The sequence below is a fragment of the Enhydra lutris genome, unplaced genomic scaffold, assembly GCF_002288905.1.
Source record: "Enhydra lutris kenyoni isolate GAN:26980312 unplaced genomic scaffold, ASM228890v2 scaffoldscaffold1, whole genome shotgun sequence".
NCBI classification, from domain to species: domain Eukaryota; kingdom Metazoa; phylum Chordata; class Mammalia; order Carnivora; family Mustelidae; genus Enhydra; species Enhydra lutris.
This window is the reverse complement of record NW_019154085.1, coordinates 95,159,285-95,166,997: the sequence shown is the minus strand read 5'-3', so window position 1 is coordinate 95,166,997 and position 7,713 is coordinate 95,159,285. Positions and strand designations below refer to the sequence as shown.

General features: G+C 37.2%; 1 pseudogene; it reads right to left on the bottom strand.

Moving 5' to 3' along the window:
• Positions 1-7,062: 7,062 nt before the first annotated feature.
• LOC111147792 lies at positions 7,063-7,313 on the bottom strand (annotated as a pseudogene).
• Positions 7,314-7,713: the final 400 nt, after the last annotated feature.

Here is a 7,713-nt window from a genome sequence, read left to right as displayed (position 1 = left end):
CTTTTAAAAAAATGTTTGGGAGAATTTGCTTGTGAAGCCATATTTGTCCTGGACTTTTGTTTGTTGAGAGTTTTTTTCATTACCGATTCAATTTCCTTGCTAGCAATCTATTCAAATCCTGCATTTTTTTCCTGCTTCAGTTTTGGTATGTTATATATTTCTAGGAATTTATCCATTTCTTCTAGGTTGTCCAATTTGTTGTCATATAATTTTTCATAGTATTCTCTTATAATTGTTTGTATTTCTGTGGTTTGGTTGTTATTTCTCCTCTCAAATTTGTAATTTTGTTTGAGTACTTTCTCTCTCTGTCCTTCTCTCTTTTTGATTAGTCTTGTTAGAAGTTAATAATTTTTTTTTCCCATTTTTTAAAAAACCAGCTCCTGGTTTCATTGACCTATTTTTTTTTTTTTTTTAGTTTCCATATCATTTATTTTTACTCTAATCTTTTTTATTTCTTTCCTTCTGTTGTCTTAAGGCCTTATTTGTTGTTTTTTTTCCCTTAGCTCTTTCACATGTAACGTTATGTTGTTTATTTGAGATTTTTCTTGCTTCTTGAAGTCGGCCTGTATTGCTATATACTTCCATCTAGAATGGATCACTTTGGCTGCACCCAAAGGATGCAGTTGTGTTTTCATTTTCATTTGTTTCCGTGTACTTTTTTATTTCTTCTTTTATTTCCTGGTTGTCCCATTCATTGTTTTGTAGCAGGTTATTTAACCTCTGTGTATTTGTGGTCTTCCTAGATTTTCTTCTTGTGGCTGCCTTTTAGATTCATAGTGTTGTGGTCAAAACAGCTTAATGGTATGACTTCAGTCTTCTTATATTTGTTGAGGCCTGTTTTGTGGCCCAAGATGTGATCTGTTCTGGAGAATATTCCATTTGCACTTCAAAAGAATGTGTATTCTGCAGTTTTAGGATGGATGTTCTGAATATTATCTGTTAAGGTCATCTGGTTCCAGTGTGTCCTTCACAACTATTGTTTCCTTGTTGATTTTTGTTTAGATGATCTGTTCATTGATGTAAAGGGAGTGTTAAATTTCCGTAATATTATTGTATTATTATAATGGGTTCCTTTACATTTGTTATTGTTTTATATGTCTGGGTACTCCCATATTGAGAGAATAAATATTTACAATTGTTATATCTTTTTGTTGGATTATCCTCTTTATTATTATATAATGTCCTTTGTCTCTTATTACAGTCTTTGTTTTAAAGTCTACTTTGTCTTATATAAGTATTGCTACTCTGGTTTTCTTTTGACATCATTTGCATGATAAATGTTTCTTCATCCTCTCATTTTCAATCTGCAGTTCTCTTTATGTCTAAAGTGAGTATTTTTGTAGGGGACATATAGATGGGTCTTGGTTTTTTATCCATTCTGTCACTCTATTCCTCTTGATTGGAGTGTTTACTCCACTCACATTCACAGAAGTTATTGATAGATATGCACTCATTACCATTTCATTACTGGATTTCTGGATATTTTCACTGGCCTTTTCTTATCTTTCTTTTATGTTTTGCTGATTATCTTTAGTGATATATTTGGATTTCTTTCTCTTTATTCCTTGTATGTTTATTAGTGTTTTTTTCATATTCAGTTGCCTTTAGGTTTGTATATAACATCTTCTGCAAATAGCAGTTTATATTAGTTGATGATCATTAGGCTTGAACACATTCTTTTCTCCTCTTCTCCCCACATTTTATGTATATGTTATTATATTTTATAACCTCTTTTGTGAGTTCCTTGACTTATTTTTCTACAGAAATATTCATTTTTACTGCTTTTGTGATTCCTGCTTTATACTGCCACTTTGGATCTCTCGTTTCCCCTCAGAGAGTCACATTTAATATTTCTTACAGGGCTGGTTTAGTGGTCATGAACTCCTCAGGTTTTGTTTGTCTGGGAAACTCTTTATGTCTTCTTCTATTTTGAGTGATAGCCTTGCTGGATAGAATATTCTTGGCTGAAGATTTTTCCCATTCAGCACATTGAACATATCATGTCACTACTTTCTGGCTTGCCAAATTTCATTTAAAAATCTCTTGCTAGTTGGGGCGCCTGGGTGGCTCAGTGGGTTGAGCCTCTGCCTTCGGCTCGGGTCATGATCCCGGGGTCCTGGGATCGAGCCCCGCGTCGGGCTCTCTGCTCAGCGGGGAGCCTGCTTCCTCCCCTCTCTCTCTCTGCCTGCCTCTCTGCCTACTTGTAATCTCTCTCTCTGTGTCAAATAAATAAAACCTTTAAAAAAAAAAATCTCTTGCTAGCCTCATGGGTTTTCCACTGTAAGTTAAGGATATCTTTTGTCTTGCTGCTTTTAGGATTTTTTTCTTTATCACTATATTTTGCAAACTTAATTACCATTTTCTTGGTGTAGGCTGCTTTTGTTGATTTTGATTGGAGTTCTATGTGTCTCCTGAATCTGGACATCTATTTCCTTCACCAGATTAGGGAAGTTTTCAGCTATTACTTCTTCAAACATACTTTCTGCACCCTTTTTTTCTCTCTTCATCTTCTGGGACCCTTATAATATAAAAATTATGTTTTATGGAGTCACTGAGTTCCCTAGGTCTGTTTTCATTTTGCATAATTCTTTCTCTCTTTTGTTCAGCTTTATTACTTTCCTATTACTTTGTATTCTAGGTCACTAAATCATCCCTCTGCTTCTTTCAGCCTCCCATTCATTACATCAAGAGTTTTTCTAATCTCATTTATTGTATTCTTAATCTCTGATTGATTCTTTTAAATTCTTTTATCTCTGTGGTAAGGACCTCACTGATGTCTTCTATTCTTTTCTGAAGCTCAGTGAGTATCCTTATCATGACTGCTTTAAATTCTCCATCAGGCCTGTTACTTATATCTGTTTACTTGGTTAGATATCTGGCCATGGCCTTATCTTGTTCTTTCATTTGGGATAAATTCCTTCTTCTTAGCATTTCGTCTAAGTCTCTGCCTTCTTCTCAGTGTTAGAAAAGCCAGATATCTGCCCTCCTCAAAGTAATGGTCTTATGAAGAAGATGTCATGTAGTGCCCAGGGCCTGGTGGTTCAGGGAGGGCCTCCAATGTGTGCTGCCTGCTCTCTGCTCTTGTATTTTGACTGCTGTGTCCTTCAGATCAGTCATCTGCAGAGGCGTTTCTTGTAAAATATAGGTAGTGTTTCACTCTCAGCCTGAATGAGACAAGTTTTAACTAGCACTTTGCTCTGCTTATGAAATGAGACCTGTCACCCTGCAAGGCTAGAACCCACACCCTGCAAAACTGGTTGGGAGAAATGGTATGGGCAGGGGTCTGAGCTGATTTTCTAGTGGAGGGGCCTGCCACACTGGGACTGAGGCAAGCAAGACTGAGAAGGGCAGTTCCAGCAGAGTTTAGGCATGCAGGGCTTAGTGCAAGCAAATTATGCAGCCAGTGTCCACACTGTGCTGCTTCCTACAGGTGGTGCTGTGTTTATGCTGAGAGGTGGGGAAAGGAAATGGAGCATCTTTGTTCCTAGAAAGGTGTCTCCATGAATGCTGTGTCTCAGGGACATGCTCCAAGAAGAGCAAATAATCTCCCCACTATGTGCTCTAGGTGCTCTTTGGATCATTGTTTCCATGATGCACTCCCCGTGTTGTTTGTATTCTTCCTTTCCAAGAGCAACACTGTGCCCTCTGGAGTCTATCCCAGCTAAGCCCACTAACCTTTAAAACTCCAGGCTTTTAAGTGTTTTTAAGTGTTAGAGGAATTTTTAAGTGTCTTTAAGAATTAAGGAAATTCAGCCCCTCTCATTCTCCAAGCCAATGGTTAAGGGCATCTCCTGTTCCCCCAAGCTCCTCTCCCCAAGTTCTCTCTTGCTTGCCCTTTTCCACCACCATGGCCCCTTCCCCTCTGCAGCAGGCAGGATCTGCTTCTCCCCTACACCATGTGTCCATCCTTCCCACATTCTTCAGTGTGGCCTATTCTCTTCCATTAGTTTTGGATATTGTTCTCTCAATCTTCAGGTCAATTTCTGGGGTATTTAGGCTGATTCGATAGTTATCTAGTTGTATTCATGGGATGAGGTGAGCCTAGGGTCCTCCTACTCCACTGCCATCTTCTTATCTCTCCAAATCTATTTTTAGTTTTCTGATAGAGTAGGATGACCAATAATAAAAGTTGCATTTAAGTTATGATTTCTGAGGCATTTTAAGAAAGGCTATTCCCCCATGATCAAGTAAAGTTATTCATATTAACACGGGGATGCTAAAACCGAAAAAAAGAACTAAAATTATTGTTATTTTGAAGGATTAAATTATATCTTCAAATATACAAAATAGTTGGCTAAGATGCAAATTCACTCAGATCTACACAGAACATAGTTAACTTTGAATATGTTTCTACCACTTTAATGCTATCCGTAAAATTTTACTTTATCCTAATGTTAAGAACTATATAGGAAACGGACTAGTTTGTTTAGTTTTATTACATTGTATTCCTTTTTTAAAAAAAGATTTATCTATTTATTTGAAAGAGAGAGGTAGGGGGAAGGGCAGAAGGAGAGGGAGAGAGTAAATCTTCAAGCAGACTCTCCCACTGAGTACAGAGCTGAATGCAGGGCTCACTGTCACAACCCTGAGATCATGACCTGAGCAGAAATCAAGAGTTGGATGGTTAACCAATTGAACAACCTAGGATCCCCACATTGTACTTCATGGTAAAGAGTTAGTACATTATTTTCACTTCACCACATTTTCATAGTACCACTTGCAAAAGTATTCTCTTAGTGTTTTTTACTAAATGTCATTTTCCAAATAAAAATTTAACATCTGGCTATTCTATCCAACCTATATAGATAAGTCCATCCCTCATGATTCAGTCTACTAGCCAACAAATGTATGCATCATTATGGTTAAGGATTTCAGAAGAGACTATGACTGAAGATTATTCCCTTAAGTAGGAATTTGTTCTGTGTGAAATGGAAAATAATATTAGCCAAATATTTCATGAAATTATGTAGATTCAGTTTTAGACAACCAGTCGTAGCACTTGAACTAAGGCTGTGAAATATCCTCTTATCTCCCTCCACATACAAGGGTTGATTAAGAGAAACTGTTGTCCTGAAAACAACCAGAGTGAGTAGAAAACCTAAACACAACTCATGTATACTTGATTAATTTAGTGTTCAATATATGTTTGCTACATAGGTTTTCTAGAATCAGAGATTTTCAAGGAAAAGGACACAATGCCAAGAGAAGGAGAAGTAAACAAAGAAGCAAGCAAACAAACAACAACAACAGTTTTTCAAGAGACAAGGCAGTCAACATAACAAGAAGCTAAGGAAAACATAATGTTTAAAATCTAATTGGAATCCCAGGAAGAAAGGAAAAGAGTAAATTTTTAGAGAAAATGTCAAGAAATTTTCAAAAACAAAATTAAAGATATTAAACAATATATCCTAGAAACAGTGAATCCAAAATAGGTTATAAACCAACATAGACACACCTACACAAACTCACAAATTCAAATGATACCTCCAGACACAGCAAAGACAAACTTTTGAAAACAAACAAATTTTAAAGGCAATCATTGAAAAAAAAAAAAAAAACACGTTATGTACATCGGCATAAAATTATAAAATACCTTAAGAGTCACCAATAGAGACAGTGTAAGCTAGAGGATGTTGGAGAGTCATCCTTTAAGTAATGAAATAAAAAGGAAAATTCAACTTAGAATATTATACCCAGAAAGAATATCTTTCAGAACTGAAGGTGAAATTCAGAATTAGTTAAACAAATGAAAGATGAGAGACTATATTACCTGCACACTTTAACTAAAATAAATGTTAAAGAAGTTTTATGGAAAAAAGGAGTATGATACCAGACAAAATTTGGATTTAGACAAAGATATGTGGAGCTTTGATAATGCTAAAAGTGAAGTTAAAGTTAAAATATATACTTTTTACTTATTTTATTTTATTTTTATTTTTTTTAAAGATTTTATTTATCTATTTGACAGAAGTAGGCATAGAGGCAGGCAGAGAGAGAGAGAGAGGAGGAAGCAGGCTCCCCACTGAGCAGAGAGCCCGATGCGGGGCTCGATCCCAGGACCCTGGGATCATGACCTGAGCCGAAGGCAGAGGCTTTAACCCACTGAGCCACCCAGGTGCCCACTTTTTACTTATTTTAATAACTTTAAAATATAATTAACTTTCTAAAACAAAATGCAGCATATTATATGCAAAATACATCAGAATATATTACTTTGCATTTTTTAGCTTAAGTTTTATATAAATAAAATTAAGTATATACTATTTTTTAAAGATCTTATTTATTTATCTATTTGAGAGAGAGAGAGAGAGAGAGAGAGAACGTGAGTGGAGTAGGGAGGAGCAGAGGGAGAGGAAGAAGCAGACTCCCAGCTGAGCAGGGAGGCCAACTCCACCCATCTCAGTCCCATGACCCCCAGATTATGACCCAAGTGGGGCATCTGGGTGGCTCAGTAGGTTAAGCCTCTGCCTTTGGCTCAGATCATGATCCCAGGGTCCTGGGATCGAGGTCCACCTTGGTCTCTCTGCTCAGCGGGGAACCTACTTCCCTCCTCTCCTTGCCTACTTGTGATTTCTCTCTCTGTCAAATAAATAAATAAAAGCTTAAAAAAAATTATGACCCAAGTGGAAGGCAGACACTTAACCCCTGAGCTACCCTGGTGCCCCAAGTATACCCTCTTCTATGGTGGTTTCTTTCATTCAGCATAATAAAGAAGGGATTATGTTACATATGTATCTTATTTATGTTTTTATTGCTGGGTAGCATTAAGTTGTATGATTGCACTATAATTTTTTTATCTACTTACCTATTATTAGAGCATTCCTTATTTATGACTATTACAAATAAAGTTGCTAAGAACATTTCTGTACTTGTCTTTATATACACAGATAAGCTTTTATTTCTCCTGGAAAAATACCTAGTAGTGGAATGGCTGTATTAAATGGTAAACACAAAAACAACCAGTTTTCCGAAGTGGATGTGCCATTTACATTTGCTTTCTTTTTGGGGGGAGTGGGTGCTATTTATTCTTGACAAATATCTCACATCCATAATCCTCTCCAGTCAGAAGTTCTTTGAAATGCTGCCCATGACCTTTGCTAGTCAGAGGATGGAGTCATTTGACTCCCCCATCCAGCAAATGGCCCCAAAGATAGCATTGGTTTTAACCTGGCTATTGAAACTGCCTGTCACCTTGTCAACCTCAGCCACATTCATCTGGATGGACCTGTGGTCCTTGGTGACCATGATGTGGTTGTTGGCAGTACATTTCCAGGCAGGTACTGGTCCACAAACTCACAGGCAATGTTCTGCATGTAGAGGGTGCATCTGCTGCCACCACCACCACTGCAAGCACAAAAAAGCCATTTTACATTTTCACCAACAGTGTATAAGTCTTTCAGTCCCTCCATATCCTTGCCAACACTTGATATAATCAGTTCTTTTTCTTCTTTCCCTTCTCCTCCTCCTCCTCCTCCTCCTCCTTCTTCTTCTTCTCCTTCTCCTTCTCCTTCTTCTCCTTTCTCCTCCTCCTCCTCCTCCTTCTCCTCCTCCTCCTCCTCCTCCTCCTCCTCCTCCTCCTTCTTCTTCTTCTTCTTCTTTTCCAAATTAAGCCATTACAATAGGGATCCAGTGACATCATGGTTTTGCTTTATGTTTCCTTACTGATCAATGATTTTGAACATCTTTTCATATATTTATTGGATATCTATACCT